Source organism: Nyctereutes procyonoides, unplaced genomic scaffold (assembly GCF_905146905.1).
Source record: "Nyctereutes procyonoides isolate TBG_1078 unplaced genomic scaffold, NYPRO_anot_genome, whole genome shotgun sequence".
NCBI classification, from domain to species: Eukaryota; Metazoa; Chordata; class Mammalia; order Carnivora; family Canidae; genus Nyctereutes; species Nyctereutes procyonoides.
The window spans coordinates 47,330,294-47,351,338 of NW_026575051.1; the positions used below are offsets into that span (position 1 = coordinate 47,330,294).

The 21,045-nt window shown below is 40.0% G+C and overlaps 1 pseudogene; it reads left to right on the top strand.

The window, feature by feature from the left end:
• Positions 1 to 20,652: 20,652 nt before the first annotated feature.
• LOC129513205 (U1 spliceosomal RNA) lies at positions 20,653 to 20,795 on the top strand (annotated as a pseudogene).
• The last annotated feature ends 250 nt before the right edge of the window (positions 20,796 to 21,045 follow it).

Here is a 21,045-nt window from a genome sequence, read left to right on the forward strand (position 1 = left end):
CTGAAAAAAGCAGCACCAGCAGAACTCAAAAGGGAAGAGCTTGGTGTAAGCAGGTTAGGCAGCCAGTGATGGCACCATGCTATTTATTGAAGTTAGTTTATGCTGAGGAGTGGGAATGGGAGGAATGGTGTCAGCTATCTCCTTTGTCCCCACAGAGGGGAGTTTGCATTTGCTGCTGTCAGGGAAACCCTCCAGAAGAGTGAATAATTTCCCCTTGGGTCTCTCAGGTGTCCTTCAGATTGATGCCTTAGCTTTATCTGCTCACCTGGAGTAGTGCCTTGCACTTTGGGCCCTATCCCAGCTAGGCCAGCTGAGTTTTAAAATTCTAAACTTTAGGGACCTGGTATGGTGGGGACCCATGCTGATCTTTTGGGAGAGGGTCACACCATGCTGGGACTGATGCAGATCTGACCCAGAAAGGCAATTGTGCCAGAGCACAGGAGTGTGGAGTTTGGACTAAAGCATGGTAGAGAGCCAGTGTCCGGCTCAGCTGCTCTCAGCAAGTGTCTCTGTGCCTAAGTTGAAGGGTCGGGGAGCATAACAGTGCCTGCCAGCTCTTTTGTACCTAGTGAGGCAATGCTGCCTCTCTCAGATGTGCTCTAAGAAGGAGAAACCTGCTCTCCCGGTGTGTCCCCCGGGATCCTCAGATTGTGCTGTCTGCCCCCAGGTGACCTGCCTGACTTCTCTATAGGAGCACTGCAGTGCCCTCAGGACTCCACACAGGTCACATTGTGGATCTCTAAAACTCCAGTCTTTGAGCACTGCTGGTTGTAAAACCTCATGAAAATCAGCCCCTCTTGTTTTCCCAGTCAATGGCTTTGGGGAAATGTTCTCCTTGTGCAATCCCCTATGTGCACCTCTCTCTTTCTCTTTCTCTCTTTCCAGGGCTCCCTCCCCTCCACAGCACCGTTTCTCCCCCAAATCACATCTCTGCACCTCCTACCTTCCACAATGTAGCCTCTTCTCTCCCTCTAGTTGTGCAGTTTGTTCTGTCAGTCCTCATATAGATTTCTTGGGTGTTAAGAATGATTCTATATTTATCTAGCTGTGTTTGAGGAACAAGGTAAGGCTAGGGTCCTCCTCCTACTCCACTGGTGGATCTTAGCTCACACTCCTAACCAGCGAATTTTAATACAGTGTGATAAATACTATGGCATAGGTATGCCAGAAGTACAGGGAGCTCAGAGGAGACTCACTGCTCTGGGTCTGAGGTGCTTGGAGAAAACTTCTTGAAGGAAGTGATGTTGAAGTGAGGAGTTGCTCACCAAGTAGGTAGCCAGGTAGAGAGTAGTTAGTTAAAGAATGCGTGTGTGCAGATATTATAGGCAGAGGGACCAGTGTGGACAAAACCTAGGGTTTTGAGCAGACCAACAGATGAGAAGCTCAGGGCAGGTGAATACTGTTGCCGAATCTCTTATTTCCAGTAACTGGACTGTTGAAGACCATTCTTTCAAACTAGTTTAATGGCCAAAAAGATTTTGCTTTCCAAAAAGACTTGTTCATGGCAACTCAGACTGGCCAATTTCTGAAACTTCAGAAGAATGTGCCAACAGTTCGACTAAGATCCCCCAGAAGGATCAAAAAACCTTATGCTAGAAACACCAAGGTCTAATTATTCCTGGAGCCCCAGGTCCCTTCCTAGGGCTTCTCTGATCTTCTTGTGGAAGACTTTGTTTTGGAGTTACAGGAAAGAAGACTGAGCCCTCTGTGAAATGGCAGTGAGCTGATTTCTAATAGGAAGTTTATGATCAAATGACTTGTTGACACACATGCCTTCAAAGCAACATTTGTTTGTTTGATGTTTTCTATTATTCACCAAGGCTTATTTCTTTAGCATTCGCAATGACAAATATATTTTAAAATATGCACAATTGAACATTCCAGACTGTCTAAAGCAGCAGGGGATGCTGAATCCTAACACCCACTCAGGTGGGTAATGGGGACTGTAAAAGCAGGTTTTGCCTGCCTCTGAAAAATTTATCCAGTCATAGTCACAGTCATGGAAGCATCAGTCTATTTTTTTTTTCTGATTTCAATTTGAGGAACCCTTGTAGTTATCTTAACTATACTTCTCCCTAATTTGTAAGGCAAAGCACTTTTTTTCCTTTTGCCAAATGTTGATATTGTGCTTCTAATACAAATCTTTCATACATGATCCCTGCTCTAGCCAGACATCAAGTAAATGAGTAAAAACCTGTTAGGAAAAGATGAAAAGCTTTACAGAGTTGAGCCACACCCTTTAATCAGACTCTTTTGGTTCTGTTGAGATCCAGAATGTGTGTTGAACAGAAGCGTTGCCTCAGCTTCTTAGGAAGAAACCTGGAGGAAGACTAAAATTTCAGGGCCATCCACTTTTTTCTTTTTATGATCCATAGAGGGACTTGTCTGACAAGTCTTCATAGAAAATAGCTTATGCAACAGGGACCAGCTGGTAAATCATCTAACCAGGTCCAGTCCTGTAGGAAGAAAGATTGGTTGCTCATGTTATGGCCTACTTCTTATATTTTTGGTGTTTTTGTCGGATGACTATAGGGACTACACATATAGGCAAACACACTCTGAGTTTTGGTTACCTTTCTGCAACATAATTCTGTAATCCTAGAAGTGATCCTTTAAACTTGCATTGCTTAGATTATCTCAACTGAAAGATGAGGATAATAAAGTTGAGTCATTTCACAGGGCTATTGAAAAAGGCTGTAATAAAAGTCATTCTTTAAGTAAGGGACATCTTGGGTTGGAATAAGACTGTTGTTAGTTCTGCACCCTTTTATTACCAAGGCTCCATCTCCCTCCCTCCTTTTTTTTTATTCTTGAAACATTTATTGAATAGATCAGTTCAAATTAGGTTAGGCTGCATATAACAGTAAAACCTCAAATAACACAAGATTAAATAAGTGAAGATTTTATTTTTCTCCCATGTTAATGAAATCTGAAAGTAGGCTGCTGGGCTATACAGGCACCAGAAACACAGACACCTTATATTTTTCTGTTCTATGCCATTAGTTCATGATTTTCATTCTCAAGATTACCTCATAATCCAAGATGGTTGCTGGTGAGCAAGGCATCTTATCTGTAATGCAGGCTAGAAACAAGAAAGGCAGAAGGGCAGAAATGATCCTGCCCTGCTGAGATAGTTCTTTTACAGCAGGATTCCCAGAAGTCCCAAACAATTCTTCCTCTTATGTCTCATTGGAAATTAGATACATTACCATACCCAGCTGCTAGAGATTCTGGCAAATGTGACATTTTAGCAGGCTGTCTTGCCATCTCAAGTAAAATCAAGACTCTGTTACTAAGGAGGAAGAGGAAAAATTGATGTAGGGTTAAGGAATTAGCATTCTTTGCTTTTGTCTACTTCTTTGATATCCAAACATTCATGTGCACCATTTCTCTATATTGGACACATTCATTCTAAACAGATCCTCAAGGAAATGGAAATCTAGAATGGAATATGTTTAGGTTGGATTTTGAAGGCAGTAAGAATCCCATTGTTATTAAAGATGGAACACCAGTAGTTTTTGTCACCGATAGTGAAAGAGTTACTTAAATGATTACCCATACAAGTCCTTGGGAGTAACTATTGAGAGAAATCATTACAGAGGACACATGAAGAATATAAGATCTGTGGGTTTGGCTTACTGCTTCAAAGTACCCTGGAGAATTTAAAAAACAAAAATAATTGGTTCAAGTTTTAAATTCTCAACTCAATGAATGGTCAGAGGACCGAGAAATTTCTAAGGTTGTCCTGAGCAGGTTTTTTAAAAAAATTCTCATAGCAAGGGATTTATGCAGATGAAAATCATATCCACACTCTAATCCTGTGAGTTGCTGAATTACAATATAGCTTGAGTTTATACTTTTGCCAATCTTTTAAGTAAAGATTAGAGCATTGGTAGGGAAAGTGGGACTCCTAGAATTGGAATGAAGACATTTGAGATGAGCTCCATAACTGAGCATCTCAAACTCACAAACTTTATTTTTTGCCAATAACTATATTGCTCAGTGTTTTTAGCTGTAGGCAACAGAATCCACATTGGTTAATAAGGGCATGACCCAGAAGTTTGCAATACTTATGTTCACATTTCACTTGCCATTACCTAGTTGCATGATCTCATCTAACTGCAAGGGAAATTTAGTCTTTAGTTGGATAGTCATGTGTGCAAGTAAAATTTCTGTTCCTACAAAAGACAGGATGAATATTGGAGAAATAATTGGTGGTATTTTTGTTAACTGAGAATGTAGAAAGAGCAAGTTGAGTAAGGAAGCTGTGGGCAGGAAAAAAATAAGTTTGGCTTAGGAAGTATGGAGTCTAAAAGCCTGTGGCATGTCTAGAATAAGATGTCCAGTAAGATGGGTAGGGGGAAAAATCTTACCCAGGAAGAGCTGAATGGGAAAAGAGCTGAACATTTAAAGATGAAGTGGAGAAAGTGGGGTCTTTAGAAGAAACTAGGAAAAAGCAGACAGAGAAGTAAAAGGAGAATTAGGAGAATGTACCTGTCTCCAAAGTCAAGGTAAGAGTTTAGGGAAGGAGGCAGTTATCAAGAGGAACAAATGCTACTGGGAGACAACAAGTAGAAAAAGGCATGAAGAAGGCATTTAATTCATCCTTTGTTGACTCAGTGGAGGGATGGGGGCTGAAAACAAATTACGGTGGGCAGAGCTGTTGATGCAGATTAAGACGTGGAACTGTGAAGAGCAAATAGGCAGCCAGGAAAGGGCCACAGGTGGGTTGAAAGAAAGTTCATTTTGGGAATAGGAACTCTGGATCATGTCCTCAAGATGAGGGCTTGGCTTTAAAGGAAGAGAGACTGAAGAGAGAGAGAGAATAGTAATAGTGTGATGTTCGCATGGTAGATAGGGTGATGTAAAAACTCAGGATGGACCTGTTCATGGAAGGGAGTAGGGCCACCTCTTTCTCTGGAACAAAAAGACAGATGATAACAATTGGTAAAGGAAATGAAGATACATTGAGAGAAGGCAAGGAAGGCTTTCCAAATACAGGTTTCCCCCACTATCTGAAAGTAGAGTGTTCCTATGAAAACTTTCATAAGCTGAAATGAGGTAAAGCAAAGAAACAATTACCATTAATTTGTAAGGAAAAAATTTTTGAGTGTTCCCAGAGCCCCAGAATAACCTTTTTAAGACTTCTTTGATACCTTAGGATGCATCTTGCTAATGGATGTACAAAATAAATTGAGATAAAGCACAGAAATTCACACAGTTCAAAGTTGCAGTGGCTTGATGCTGAGATGCTGAGTGTAGTTTCAGGAAAGGAGCCTGGTGGTACCACTCTTGCTGCTAGGGATGCCTCTGTAATGGCTCACTGCAAAACAGATGCTCAACGCTGTTTTCACTTTTTTGCCTTTTTTTTTTTTGTAAAAGTGAAAATTGTCTTTGAATTTGTTTCAGTTAGTGAAAACAGATACTAATGTAGGTGTTTCCTAAAAGTAAAGTGGTGTAGCATAAACTTTTGAAAAGTGACAGATGCCTGAAATAATTTCTAGTAGTATTTGAATTTATGGAACTTGGTGCTGGTGCATTTTCAATGTCTGTGAGGCACTCAGATATAGGGGACCTAGCTTTAAGCAGCTCAATTCTCCAGCACATGCTCCAGTTTTGAACTGAGAATCTCCTTTTTGAGACTCTGCAAACAGGAGATAGGTAAAAGAGAGTCTAGAGACATCTCAGAACAAATTCCAGGATGTAGGAAAGGGCAGAAGCAAGAGAAATGGCGTTCCCCCCCCCCCCCGCCCCAGGGGGCACCTTGGTTTATCAGACTATAGCAGCTGGCCTCTGGAAGGCTTTGAGTGCCAGGGACTCACTGACCCTGAAGCTCCTCCTGGAAAAAAGGAAAAAATTGGGACCCTCCCAAGAAGAAATCTCAGCAATGAACTAAATTTGTTAAATGGAGCTTTAAAAAAAATTTCTAATGTGGATGGTAAAATCATTATTGGAGGCCATCAGAGACCTTCCATGAGTCACTGTTTAATGATTTCCAGCAGGATTACAAAGGATTTAAAAGTAAGCTTGAAGCTATTGAGAGCAAATAGTGTGCCAAGAATATGAGAGTGGTTTGGGTTTTGGACTCTATGAAAACTGTATTATTAATTTAGAAAAAAAAAACACAAACTGAATTCCTAAGGCTCTGGAACTCTTTTTCTTAATGTTATTTGTCTTGTCTCAGCAAGATATTTGACATTTTAAACAAAGGCTAAACAGAAGAGTAGCTGTCTAAAAACCTTGTTGACCTGATCGTTTCAGAAAAGCCTGGCAGATGCAGGAAGTAAAAACTTGTAGCAATTTGGGTGAGTCATTGAGTAGAAAAGGGGAAAGGAAAGCTGAGGGGGTATAAGAAGGGGAACAGGAGTGGTAGCCCTTTCCTCTATACTCCTGATAATGTTAGATGTTTTGTAGAAAGGACCATAATTATTTCCCTCCCTAAACCCATGACCTTTGCAATGTAACTTTGTAGCTCCTCCCATGAAGAGATGGTGTCTCTTACCCTCCCTCTTGAATTTGGCTGAACTGTGACTTGTCTGGCCAAGAGAATTTGAGGGAAGTGAAGTCTATCAGTTTTGAGCTTAGGTCTCAAGAGGTCTTGCACACTTCTAACTCTTGGAACATTGCTGAGTTCCCAAGGAACAAGTCTAGGATAGCCTGCTGGATGACGATGGCCCAGTCATCCCCATAGCCTCTGTGGATAGCCAATTAATTACAGAAACAAAGTCTCTGAGCTAAGAAGTAGCACAAATGAGCTTAGAGCAGAAGAGAGACAACTCAGCTGAGCCGAGCCCAAATTGCTGACCAATCCACAGAACTGTGAACCAAATAAATCACTGCTATTTTAAGCCACTAATGATTTGGAATGATTTGTTACACAGTGAAAGCTAAATGGCATACCACGCTGAGCTTGGGAAGATAGTGAAGTAGTGGAAGAGCAAAGATGAGAGATAGAGGGTGGGAAATCCTGCCACAGTGAACTCTGCTCTGATATAAACATAGAAGCAAGATTAAAATGGACAAGAGAACTGAGTAACCCATAAGTTGTCTGTCTCTAAGCTTTTCTATCTTCCCTCTTCTAGTATCTGTCCTGCCTTTCTCCAATACACATAATGAGCTCCATACTGCTCAATCAATCTGACTCTCCATGAGAGCTCCTAGTGGGGTTGGTCTAAGAGCTAACAAAACAAAACAAAACAAAACAAAACAAAACAAAACAAAAGATGCTGTCTCTGCTGTCTTAAGCAATCTTTTCTCTGGATGGCTTTCTGAGGTTTGTGGTCAAATTATAACTCTATAAGAAGTTGGAGGCCCAGAGGTCTAGGCAGTGGTAGGTGCTTTTCGTTGTTCAGTGTTTATCTGGGTAATAAGTTTGTTTTTTTCTTAGCCTTCCATCAATCTATGCCACTCAAATCTTTCTGAGGCAATTCATGGTTCTTCCAAGAAAATAGGCTTTCCCTTACCTAATTTTTCTGCTCAGCATATTTTATAAAAAACTGTTGAGATACTTATGGAAGCTTAAGATCCATTTCCCTCCCTTTGCTAACCAGGAGCTTATATAGGAGACAACTCTGCTGTGAAGTACCTTCCTACTCCATCATCCTAGGGTTCTGAAGGCTCCGCCCAAAAGAGGGGTTCTCTGCTCTTCTTGAAATCCGTACAAGTAGCTGTTGTAAGACATAGAAGCTCTGCAGAATCTTTCATCCCAGGGACTCAGAGGCCCAGAAAAGATCCTAGCATTCAGGGAACTGCACTGGCATTTTCAAAGCACTCTGCCATCATCATTTTAGGCTATAATAGGGCTTTGGGAATTAGATAAGTCTTTGCTATACTTTTTTCTCATTGGAAGATGTTTGCTAAAAGAGATGAAAGAAAACATCAGCCTCTCAGATGGAGCTAATGGCTAAGGCAGCAAGGCATGGCGGGAAGAATGTGAGCTTTAGAGTCAGATAGACTGGGATTGAGTCCTGGCTACTCCTTCCTTAATAGGTGAGTAGTATTAGGTAAATTACTTGCTCCTTGTGGGATTCAGAACCCTGACATGTAGATGGGGACAATAATATGCACTTTGGAGAGTTGTGTGGGATTTTATAAAAAAATGAGATAATACATACACATAAAATGCCTGACATATAATATATACACAATAAATGGTGGCTATTGCCATTTTGAAGAATGATATGAAGAGCTTGGATCTTCTCCTAAGATACATCATAGTTTTCTTTACTACTTAAGCAAAATAATTTAAGTTCTAATCTTGGGGCACTCATGTTACCCCTCTCCTCCACCCTCTGGTTTGCCCAAAATCCCATCCACAGCTCTGATGACCAATTTAATGTGTTATTTCTTCCTTCTTTGCTTTTGGTATGGGGTTTCTTCTCTCCCTTGCCAAGGAATTCTTCTCATTTGGGCAACTCATTATCATGGTGTCCATTGCTTGGTTTTCATTCAACTGTGGCCAAGCTGTGATTTATTTGTTCTTTCTTTCTTTCTTTCTTTCTTTCTTTCTTTCTTTCTTTCTTTCTTTCTTTCTTTCTATTTTATTTATTAATTTATGAGAGACACTCAGAGAGAGGCAGAGACATAGGCAGAGGAAAAGCAGTCTCCTTGTGGGGAGCATGATGTGGACTCCATCCCAGGACCTGGAATCATGCTCCGGGCCAAAGGCAGATACTCAAGCACTAAGCCACTCAGGTATCCCCAAGCTGTGATTTTCAAACTTTAAGATTTCCTTTCTTCTTAGCCTGGAAGTTACTTGTACCATAATGAGCACATAATTTGCCCTTGCTCACATTGACAAGTTATGCAGTGCTTCTCAACCTTTCCCACATCGTAGCACACAGAAAAAATGATAATCTTTGTAGACAAACTGGAGTAACAAAGCTGCTTTTGGATGGAGTCTTGTCCAATGCCCTGAGGAGCACACATTGTCCAAAGCACATTTCTAATTCTGGCTGGGAAACTGTGTTGTTGAACATGAATTCCTTCATTCAGTACATTTTTATTCATTGTGCGCTGGCACTAGCAATACAGTGGTGGACAGAACTTATTCCTTGCCCTTAAGGAGCTATATTACTATAGTATATATGTGAATATAGGAATGCTGAGGTAGCAGAATATATTAGAAAGAAATTGGTCTCCATGGAATCTGTTAGTCTTGGGTTAAATTCTGGCTCCACTTGCTAGCTAGCTATGTGAACTTGAGCAAAACCACTTAACTTCTCTGACTTTTAGTTTCTTATTTAGTAAAATAGAGGTCAGAAATCTCCCTGCAGGCTTGCTGGTAGGGGAGAGGAAGAGTTTAATGAGAAAAATGTAAGCTTTTGTCCCTATTTATAAATAGGGACATTTATCTGCAAGTGGCCAGTTGAGTTCTTTCCAAAATGCCTAAATGCATTGAGTGTCTGTTAAAAATTTCATACAATCATTTATGAGTATTAGAATATAAATGGTATATCACCTCTGACTCTGAATCAGAGAAATATTTGTGATTACCAACCAGAATCATGGATTATTCTCTTCATTCATTTATGAGTAGTTACTGTGTCCTCATTATGTGTCAAGATCAAGTTCTCACCTTTGAGAATGTTATAGTCTATGTTAGATTAGGGGCTCAGAGACCAGTTGGTAAGTTAGGGAACCAAGAACCGGAACTCAGGTATTCTATTTTCCGTTTTGTGATGCTCCCAAGAGGTCATAGTCTTATACTATGAGTTAGAGAAGATATAAGGGTATATAGGATATATCCTCGCACTTCTGTAACTTGAGGACCTGACTGAATTATGGTATTTAGGCAATTTTAGTTTGGTGAATTAAGTCAGCCGTACTAGCCTCTCTAGTAACAGGGGTGGTATGTTTTTTAGAGAGCATATGTCAAATTAAAACTAATAATATTATGGATTTAGAACTGTCCTAAATATTATTCTGAACTTAAAAAATTAACTGACTTCCAGCTACAAATGGCCTGATACCTCCCAAGGGCTTGATATTCGTACTGTCCATCTGTCTCTCTATCTGCACATAGAGAAATAAACACAGATGCACTTGATCCACTGCTAAAAGTCATAAACAAAAAGTTTGCAGTAAGAAAAGAAAAAGATAAAATACATGAATTTTTAGCCTATCATTTGAAGGCTAATTCTTTAAGGAATGTCCACTGCTTTGCTTATAGTTCAAGAATTCCAGAAGTTTTTTTATTTTACTCAAGATCTATGTTCAACAATTTTTTTCTCTGTTCTGTTCAGGGCGGAGATTTTATTTATGGTAACAATTTGCCTGAAGTCATACAGGACTAATAGAAAAATAAATATTTTAACTCGCAAGTTATCTTTTTTCCTATTACAGATATTAATTGATTCTTTGTGTTCATAAATGAAAACTTGGGACTGTATTTTCATACCCAAATAGCTAAGCTGAACATATACTAATTTCTCTGAGAGAGAAATAAGAGTCTCGGTTTCTTATACTCAAAAATAAAGTATAATAGCAGAGACCAGAAGCTATAGATCTTATCTTTTTTTAAAAAAAATTTATTTGTTTGAGAGAGAGAGAGAGAACACAAGCAAGGAGAGGGGCAGAGGGAGAAGGAGAAGCAGGCACCCCACTGAGCAGGGAGCCCAATGCAGGACTGATCCCAGGATCCTGATATCATGACCTGACCTGAAGCCAGATGCTTAACCAGCTGAGCCACCTGGCACCTCTGATCCGATCATTTTAAAAACTGATGAAGGCTTAGTGAAATAATTCCTGATTTATTTAGCAGAGGAACTAAACTTTACATAGAAAACGATGTCTTGGTTTTCTCTTTAAATTGTGAATAAGATAATATGATGTGTTATTATGTAAAACATTTAAAACAATGCCTGACAGAGTTAGTTAATGTTAGCTATTACTGTTATTATGAGAAATATTTTCAAAAGTACATACCTTTATACAAATAAAGATACTATTCTATGGAATACTGCTATTGAGGAAAGGATTTATAAATTTCATAATATTTTATATCACATATGTTTGAATGATTTTCTAACTGAAACAATTGTCATTTTGATCATATTTTAAAGAGAGATATCTAGTTTCTCAGCTAGTTTCTAGGTTCTTGTTCATAGGATTAGAAATTGTGCAAGAAATACATTAGAAACAGTTGACATTATGAGTGGCACATCATCTCAAAAGCACAAAAGTGGAAAGCTAAAAGAATTGAAGGTCAGGGGCACCTGGGTGGCTTAGTTGGTTAAGTGTCTGCCTTCAACTCAGGTCATGATCCCAGAATCCCCAGATAGAGCCCTATAGAGCTTCTCCTTCTGCCTCTTACCTCACTCATGCTCTCTCATTCTCTCTCTCAAAAAAAAAAAAAAATTGAAAATCAGTTTGGTTTGCTAAGACTTCTCTTGTTTTTGTTTCATTACCCAGTATGTTCCCCTGTGTTAGCCAGAGGTCAAGTGTGCTGATTAAGGGAAACAATGTCATTGGCCCATATTCAGACTTAGAACCACTAAAGGGAAGAATCCAGTCTAGAGAAATTTCAGTGACACTTATTTTTAAGTGCATGAGGTTTACTGTATGCCATAGAGCAGTAGTATTCTTGGATTTAAAAAAATTCCAAAGGTTGAGATGGAACAATATTTTATGGTTTGTATGAATGTACTTACTGGTAAAATGAGTGGGTGACTGAGGGCATGGAAAAGAATAGAACTAATGGATCTTAGACAACATACCAACAGGACTGCTGATGGACATTTGACAGATTGGTAAGTATCATTGTGCTGAAATATTTTCAATCAAGGCATTTGTGAAAAAGAAAATGCAATAATTCCAGCAAACAAAAGAAATATGTATTTAATATTTGGGAGCTTCTAATTAACTCTGTGCAATCTAAGGGATTTGTTGTTAGTGCAAATAAAAGGGATTAAATAATTACAGTCTGATGTAGTTATTTAGAATAACTTTGATTCAGCAATGCAATGCCAGACTGGTATAAAATTCTTCCTCACCATCATCACTATCAAGCAAGTTAACATCAAAGGCCAGATTCTTCCATTGATTGTTTCTTGGTTGCTCCCAGTCCCTTTTAAAAAACTTCTTTCTTTTAGAGGACACCTCTTTAGATGTTAATGTAGTCAAGAAAGGCACAATGATAGAGAAGTGGAAAGGGAAGGGGAGGAGAAAAAAAAAGTGAGCTAGACAGTTTTGAGAGAAAACCTTTGGGACTGTGATTCCACCAGTCTTGGAACACTCTTGAGAGCTGAACAAGTACAGGGATTATATCTGTTCCATGAGATCTGAGCTACACTTAAACTCCATTGTTTCCTCAAACACACTGATATCTGCATAGATATTTACTGATGGATTAAGCAAGGAGTCATGATTGCTCAAGTTCATACTGTGAATAAAAATGAAACTTTCTGGGGATTTCTGCAAAGCAAGGTAAGTTGTACACGAAAGATCAAGGAGTCATCCACTTTAAGATTCTCTGAGTCTTTCAATTCTAAACATCAGACAACACTTCCTGAATTTCTGTTCCTGTGTTGGGAGTCAGAAAATGACTTCTACTCCCAATTTAGCTATGAAGTAACCAAGTTATCTTGACAAGTTTCTCTGCCTCCTCACTGTCAACTGAGGAGCTTAGATTAAGTTAGTACTCTTCTAGCTCTCATGTTCTGTGGATTCTAGGAGGCATGAGTTCCACCATCCTTTCCTGATGGAGGGAGAGTCCTAGAAGTAGAATAAACCTTTTTTTTCTGATGCTGAAGGGCATTTTTTCTAGCTTGGATTGGACAGTAAATGCTAACAATAGAGAGTAGGGTTTCTCTCTGCTGAGTGCATCTTGTTCCCCAACTCTTGGGCAAACCTCATTAATCTCTTACCAATTATTTTAGAGCTTTGAGTGTCCCTGAATAGACGTTACTGGGCTCTTGTTCTCCTGTTTTTAAATGTGGTATTGTGCACTTTGCTAGAAAAACAAATAGGGGAAATATGTGCAGTATATGGATAGGAAGTGGTTTCCTTAGTAATGATTACAGTAAGAAAATATATGAAAGGATGTGGGTTTTGCCTTACTTTCATTACCCTCAAATATACTAGTTCCTAACTTATATTCAATATGCCCTTTTTTATTGTAAGATAAAACAGAATCATGTACTCATGATGATCTATTATAATTTGGGGGTAAACCAGATTCTACATATGAACAGAGCAGAGTGGGGCTTTCACTGCTGTTTGGGGTGTTATATTTAATTTTTTTTTAAATTTTTATTTATTTATTATAGTCACAGAGAGAGAAAGAGAGAGAGGCAGAGACACAGGCAGATGGAGAAGCAGGCTCCATGCACCGGGAGCCCGATGTGGGATTCGATCCCGGGTCTCCAGGATCGCGCCCTGGGCCAAAGGCAGGCGCCAAACCGCTGCGCCACCCAGGGATCCCGGGGTGTTATATTTAAAGCACATGTGTATACCTGACTTGTTTCCTCTTTGGAACTGTTCAGAAATCTGAACGACTTATAAAAGCTGTTTTCTTTACCTTTCTTGGATTTCCCTACACTTGTGCCTGTTCCTTCTTAATGTTGATTTGAAGCATGAATACCCCAAACCATAGAAACCATCATGTATAAATACTGAGGGAAATTAGATATTTACTTGAAGTCATAAGTACTAATAGAGTCTAATAAAGTGATATTTGGCCTCTGGGTTGGGCTATCTTTTATCTTTTTCAGATAAATCCTCTGCAATGTGAGCTCACAGTTTCTTCTATTTTAACTTTTTAATTTTTCTGTGATGGAAAGGCGACTTACTTCAATGCACCAGAATTAGTCTGCTAAGTCTCAATAAAGGTCCAAGAACATAACTTTCTGGCATGACTTGGCATTGCCTAAGCTTGGAGCCTTCTTAGTAAGGAACCAGAAGAGTCTTCAAGGATGTTATTGTCAAAGTTTGATTCTGGAGATGAAGACTTGGGGATAGTCTTCTGTGTCATTGCTTCAGGAATAGGAACACAGCAGACATAGAAGGCAGTTGATCCACAAATTATTGATTCTCTTCTTAATGTCTCCCTTCTGAACCACAAGAGAGACAGAAATCATAACATAATTTTAATGCCATTTCATTAACCATTATTTTCTCTTCAGATGTCATTGCTAATGAATCATACATGACCTCCTTTCTGTTAGAGGAGGGAGCTTCCGGCTGCCATCTCACGCTTCTGTGTAGGAGAAGGGAAACATACTTGGTCTCAACTGACCACGTGTGTGTTTCTTTGGTCCATGGAGCTGAGATATATGATTCCCTTCCCAAGTTTTATTCAGAGTGCTCTGTTTTTTAAATAACAGTGAAAGGACTGGTGGCCACAAAGCAAAAAAAGAGAAGCAAGCTGGAATTTGAAGAGTGATGTTTCTGATGTGGCAGATGAATAGGTTAAGTGTACCAGCAATTCAATTCCAGGCAAAAACCATGTGAAGAAAGGCCACCCACTGCTGGGGTCCCCAGTGAGAAGAAGCTGGGCTGGTGAAGAATGGTATTGCTTGGTGATGGGAGGCCATGGTTGGAAATGAGAAGAATAATCCCAAGACTGGCTTGAGGGCCAGTCTTTTTCAGCTGAAAGTTACCCCCAGTTGACCATGGTATCTCTTGACAGCCTGTAAATTCTAAGGAGTTAGCACACACAAGCATTTCCAGTGAAGACTGGTAGTCTTTAGCAACATATTATTGAGGCATTAAATTGCATGTACCATAACGTGAGTTGAAAAAAAAGCCCATCCCAGGAGTGTGAAGGAGCAGAATCAATAGGTTGTTTTTCAGGCAGCCCGGGTGGCTTAGCGGTTTAGCACTGCCTTCAGCCCGGGGCGTGATCCTGGAGACCAGGGATTGAGTCCCGTGTCAGGCTTCCTGCTTGGAGTCTGCTTCTCCCTCTGCCTGTGTCTCTGTCTCTCTTTCTCTACTCTCTGTGTCTCTCATGAATAAATAAGTAAAATCTTTTAAAAAATAGGTTGTTTTTCCTTCAATTATAACTTAAGTTTCTGCTTTGTTCATAGCATATGAACAATGCTATGCTTGTTCATATCAACACAGGAAATAAAAAGAAGGGCCACTATTGGCTACATTCTTCTTGGTTCTATCTCTCACGTCAGTTTTCCTAGGCATTCCCACAGCCTAAGGAGAGAGGCTGTTGTAGAGAAACTAACCAGCAAGGAGGCCTGAGGGGTGGGGGATGTTTTGAAATAGCTATGTGAATTTTAAGAAGACTTTTAGAAAACAAGCAGCTTCTGCAGCCCACCTGTTCACATTAGAATTCCTTTCTGCTGTTCAACATGTTACTCTCTTTCCTTGTTCTCCAACCCTTGGCATATAGTTTGAAGTGGAAATGCTTTCCATATTTACTCTGTCTGGGTTCCATTTGGTTTGAGATTGGCACGTAGGTCAACTTTCATTTTGGGCTATGCCTTAAGGAAAAAAGTCTATCCTTCTTTATTTTCCTGTTTAGATCTTTTTCCTTCCCCAAGGTACTCTTTTCCTCATTCTTCTTCCTCCTACCTTCTGTCTTCTCACATTGTCTAGGTCTACCCTTCCTGAATTATTTTCTCCTTTATTTTGTCTTCCATCTACCTCACCATCTATTCGGTGGGGAAGATGAGTTACTCTGTGAAATGGTAGACAGCTTGATTTCTGATAATCAAGAATCCCATTGCCTCCCTAGTTTAACTTGAAAAGGGTTCAAAGAAAATGATTGTGGATTAAAGATGGAGTAAAATTTATCAACATAAACAAGAGGGATTTCTCAGACACTGCACCAACTAGTTCTTTTCTGTCTTATGGGTTTGCATGAAGAAGGAGTCTTTTAGGCCTATATTTAGGAGGTGCAAGAACCCATAGTAGAAGTTCAAGGACAAAGGGCCTTTTGTTCCCATCACTGCACTGAAAGGGCTCCTGTCAAGGTCATCTGTGACCTCTGTGTTGTCAAATTCCATAGTCACTTGGGTGTCCTCATCCTATCTGACCTCTCACTAGCGTTGTCTCACTTGTCTTCTGCTTCTCTTCCCACTCCTGGTCATTTCTGCTCAATCTTCCTGGATGGGCTTCCCTTCCCTACTTCAAATACTCATGCCCCAGGGGCCAGCCCAGACCCTTTCTCTTCTCCATCTACAGTCTCTCCCTGAGGATTTCCTCTTTAAATATCATTTATATTTGGAAGACTTCTAAGTATTAGTCACCAGTGACCTCTTTCAAAAGCTCCAGACTTCTAACAAGAAGAGACCTAGTTGGGCACATAACTCCTGACATTTCTTTTTGCTATCTCCCAGAGATTACCTGACATCTCCTCTGGAATATGCATCTCAAGTTGAACCATGACCAACCAAAACAGATCTCTTTATTCTCAGTCCCACTCACTTCCCTAACCTCTTTCTTTCAGCCTTTCCAATTCCATTAAGTGGTACCACCTTCCACCCAACTACTCAGTCAAAAATCACATTCCTACCTCTAATCCATCACTGTGTAGCTCTGCCTCCAAAATACATCAGAGATCTGTTCACTTTTCACAACTCCATGTCTATCCCTCTCATCTGTGCCACTGTCTTTCATTGTGTGCATGACTGTGATCACTTCCAAAGGGGTGTGTCCCTGTTTGTACTCTTGTCCTTATTGTGGCACTTTCTCCATTCAGCAGCCAGAACAATTTTCAAAAATGTCAATCAGATTGCATCATTCCTCTTCTTAATCACCTGTTGCACTGTCCTGTATGCCTGCTCTCCCACCCCATAAACACTCTGCTTCTTTGCATTGTCTGGTACTTTACTTGCCTTGTAGTCCTGACCTGCTGAAAAGTTTAGACTTCTTTATGCTGTTTTCTTTCTTGTAGGTGAAATGAGGACAAAAATATGTTGGATCTGAAAATCATCTAAAATATATAATTACTGTGCAGGTAAGAAAGCTTCCTAGGTAATCCCTTCCTTTTTTGGGTGTGGGGGTATTTCAGGGACCAGTGGTGTTGTTTACTTTCCTATTATCTGACCAGGGGTACTGGGGAGAGTTGGGGAAAACAGTATAGACGTGGGGAGACAGACGTGAATTGGTGGGAGAATAAAATGGGAAAGTAAAACATGGCAGGGGGAGGGTTAAAAAGAGGGCACACTGAATACATTTTTTCATTTATAATTCTTATTATAGTAACATTTTTTAAATTGAGTTGCTGTAGAAAAAGGAGTAATACAATGATATTAATTAGCATTATATTAAAAATTATGCTATTTCTCCCTGAATTTATAAAATCTTTCTGCAAAGGGCTAAAAATGGCTTAAAAAGCTCTAATGATAATATATTATTGGGCAACATGTCTATAGTAGACATTAATTATATGGTATTAAAAAAATCCACAGAACTTTCTAAAGGTACAGTATGCTAATAAAACGCCAGAAACCTAGTTGCTACTCTAAGAATTTAGAATCAAAATTAGTTTATTGATAGGAAAAATTTTAATTGGATTAAATATTCACAAAACATTTTCTAGGATGTAGTTTTTCACTGTAAGGAAAAATAGAAAAGCAAAAACCAAGATAATTACTCAGGCCTTGTTATACAGATACTACTGTTAAATTTCCTCTTTCTCAAAGAGATTTTATTGTGTGCCTTTCAGAGCCTTTTATAAGTCAGCCACTAGAGAGCAAACTTCTTCTTTTTATCAGGCTGCAGTTTTATTTAAAAAAAATACACACCACATATATATCAGCACTCTTACAATACCACATTATCTCTGACTGTAAAATCTGATAATATAGCTTCTGGATGCCTAAGGCGGTGGGCGTGAGGGATGAAAGTAGGGAATTTTAAGGGCCTTTATATTAAAAACATAAGAAAGAACAAGATACGATATTTTAATGTTGAACTACCTTTCCGGAGTGAAAATGAAACCTTCTGCTAATGGAGCATAAAGTCTTATGTTTCATCCCATGTAATAAAACACGATAGGCATTGTTTGGTCTTACAGGCATCTTGGGCCTTTTTATGAGGTGAGGGTCTCCAGAGAGCTCAAAGAAATGATACTCTTTCCAGGTGAAGTGTGGATAAATGACATCGTCAGCTACCTTTACTGTTTTCAGTTGTGGATGCTTGAGCCAGGCACAAGAAAGCTGCCAGGTGAGGAACATTCTCATCTCTTGGATGAATCCCCACTATTGATATCTGTTCCAAAGATCGGTATAGTCCCCAAATATCAATATGCAAGCAGATCAATCTGCCATAGGTGGGATGCAAGGGACAGTGGGGGATTTACTGCACACAGTAAACCCCAAGTTACGAGGCCCCAGGAGATATTTCTCAGCAGGTTTTGGGCCAAGATGGAGAGATCTTTAAGTGAGCAAAACTGCTGTCTCTTCTGGGAGGCTGTTCAACAATTGGCCTTTGGCACACCATCTTAGGGACTCATGGCTGAACAAAGTAATTGGAATCAAATTTCATCTCTGTTGTCTGGGCTTTGGGGTATTTGAGTATTTATAGTCTAGAATTTGAAATTTGGGGAAGTTAAAAAATGAATAATTGACAGCTATAGGTAGATTATTTAAAAATATCCAGGAATGAGGATTCAAAATCTTCCAAGGGAACATTTTCCTGGGTTTATCAGCTATTTCAGTTAGGATACTTTTCTTATATAAAATGGCAATGTCACAGGATTTAGCCTAATACTTTATTCTCCAGGGCCTTCTGTGGAAGGACCTCAATGGGCACTATTCACATTTCATAATCAATCAGCGGTCATTGCATGCTTACCCAGTGCTCTGCACAGTGCCAGTGTAACTCAACAAAGACACGCATGTGTTGAACACTTGCTCTTTGCCCCGTACTGCGATGAGCACTGTAGCAAACATTAAGAGCAACCAGATGAGGCCTGTCCTTACAGAGGTTATGCTCCAGTGAGAGAAACTCTTACGAATTGCTCACTGCAGGGAGACTCAGGCCGTGTTATGTTCTGTAGAGTTGAAGAGCTGTGGGAAAACAAAGAGGAAGAGATTCTGTCCTGACTGGGAGACTCCAGGCAGGTTCCATTGAAGAGGTGGCACTTATTTCCGTGAAAGAGGTGGTACTTTAACTGGACTTGGAGGATGCATAGATTATTCTTACAATTTCTATCAGTTATCTGCAGTTGTAATGGTTATTATCCCTAGGTGGTAAAGTCTCTGATGGTAGTGGACTATCTGTAACCACATGGAGCCTGGCACAGAGTAGAGGCTCTATCTACCCTCTACCCCCAAGTCAGCACAGTGTGGTGGGTGAGAACATTCACCTGGCACCAGACTGACCCTTAGTACTGTGTGACCTTGAGCAGTTTATTCAGCTCTTCTGTGCTCCAGTGTCCTCATCTGGGAAATGTGCATACATAATAGCACCTATGTTCTCTATCTATGTTCTCCTCTGGAATTCAGACACGACTGAGCATTTCCCAAAATCTGTGGGGTACCCAGCAAAATTCTTTTCACTGACATCCAAGGAGCCCCCAAGGAAAGAGCTGAGTGAGATGGACTCAAGGAAGAGGGAGTTCTGGCTCAACTGAAGCCTCCAGGGAATATGGGGAGGCAAGAAAGAACATCTGTCTCATGGAATGCTTTCCTTTCACCCAGTTCTTTGCACTGATTCTTACGCACGCTGTATGTGTGTGAAACTTTAGGTTTACAAGACAATAAATGAAATCCTGAAAGAGCTATTTTTACCGAAAACTCTCTAAAACTCCAGGGCCCTGGTGGAATTTATTTCATAGTCCTCCATCTGACTGTAACTCAGGGCAGAGGTAGGGTAGAGGGAGGCTTTGATGAATTGACAGTTCCAGAGGTCACAGGGCAGCACTATCTCCTCTGGGGCCCCAAGGCTTCTGCTGGGTGGCAGAAGTGCCTGGAAGAGCCTCACCCAGAGGAAGCAGCTGCCTTGGCTGACACCACATGGGGTGGTCCCCATTTGAACACATCTGAGGCAGACCCTGGTAATGTCCAGAAATTCTGGGCAGCTGGGAGCTCTTTGCAAAAGAAGAATCCTGCAATAGCAGCAGACAAGGTGAAAGTCAGCGAAGAAAGGTTATGACCCAGGGCTATCCAGTTTGTGTCTTTTAGGCTCCTCTGGTCCCTGACACATCAGTTACATGTGACTCCTGTTTGCAATTCAGCAATTTCCCTTAGTAATTGAAGGTCAGAAAAGTTTCTTAAAAATTCTCCCCTTGCCTACCAAAGTCATATATCTTATTGTGGATAGTTAAGAGAAGAAAACAAGATAAAAAATTTGGTTAAAATTAGCTTATGCAGTGATAACTACTTTGAGTGTATTTTTAAAAATATAGTTTGGTGTATTTCCATTCAGATTTGATATTAACAGAAGGCATGTATATTTGGCATTTGGTAAATTTATCTAAATTTATCTATCTAAATTTATCTAAATATTGCTATAAAGTTTTTTTTTTACCAGTTTTAATCCTCCCCCTTTCACTTAACTTTATATTTTGAATATTTTCCTACATTATTACAGGCAAATAGTCTATGAAATGAAATAGTGCTCAGTGGTATAAAGAGAACACTTCTTTCTCTCCTCAGCTTTACCTGTTTTGTCCTGTTTTAAGAGGAAGCACTTTTAGTTATTATATAGCAGCTTCTTTCAATACATAGTCCCGTTTTTGAAACTAGTATTATATTTACCTGACAGGGGAGATGCCATGATCACAAGGAGGTTTTCCCAGGGTGGATGCTTAACCATTACACTCCGGTTGTGCTGACCCCTGCGATTTCCTGCACAGTCTGTGGTGGTGGGGCACTGGTTCACCCTCTCCCCCCCATCTTCTCAGGTTGGAGACCACACCTGAGTTCTATTGCCTCCCTAGTTTGCTCTCCCTGCATTTTGCCCCCAGGCTTAGTGGTGAGACATCCTCCTTGTTTGGGGAGTTCTTACAGGAGGATTTCACAAATGCAAAGTGGTGAGAGTGTGTTAGGTTGAGAAGTTCAGTGTGAGTTCTCAAGCAACTTGAGTTTCTTTTTGCCTGACTGGTCAGTTGAAGAAACCCTGTAAGTTTGAACTTTATTGCTG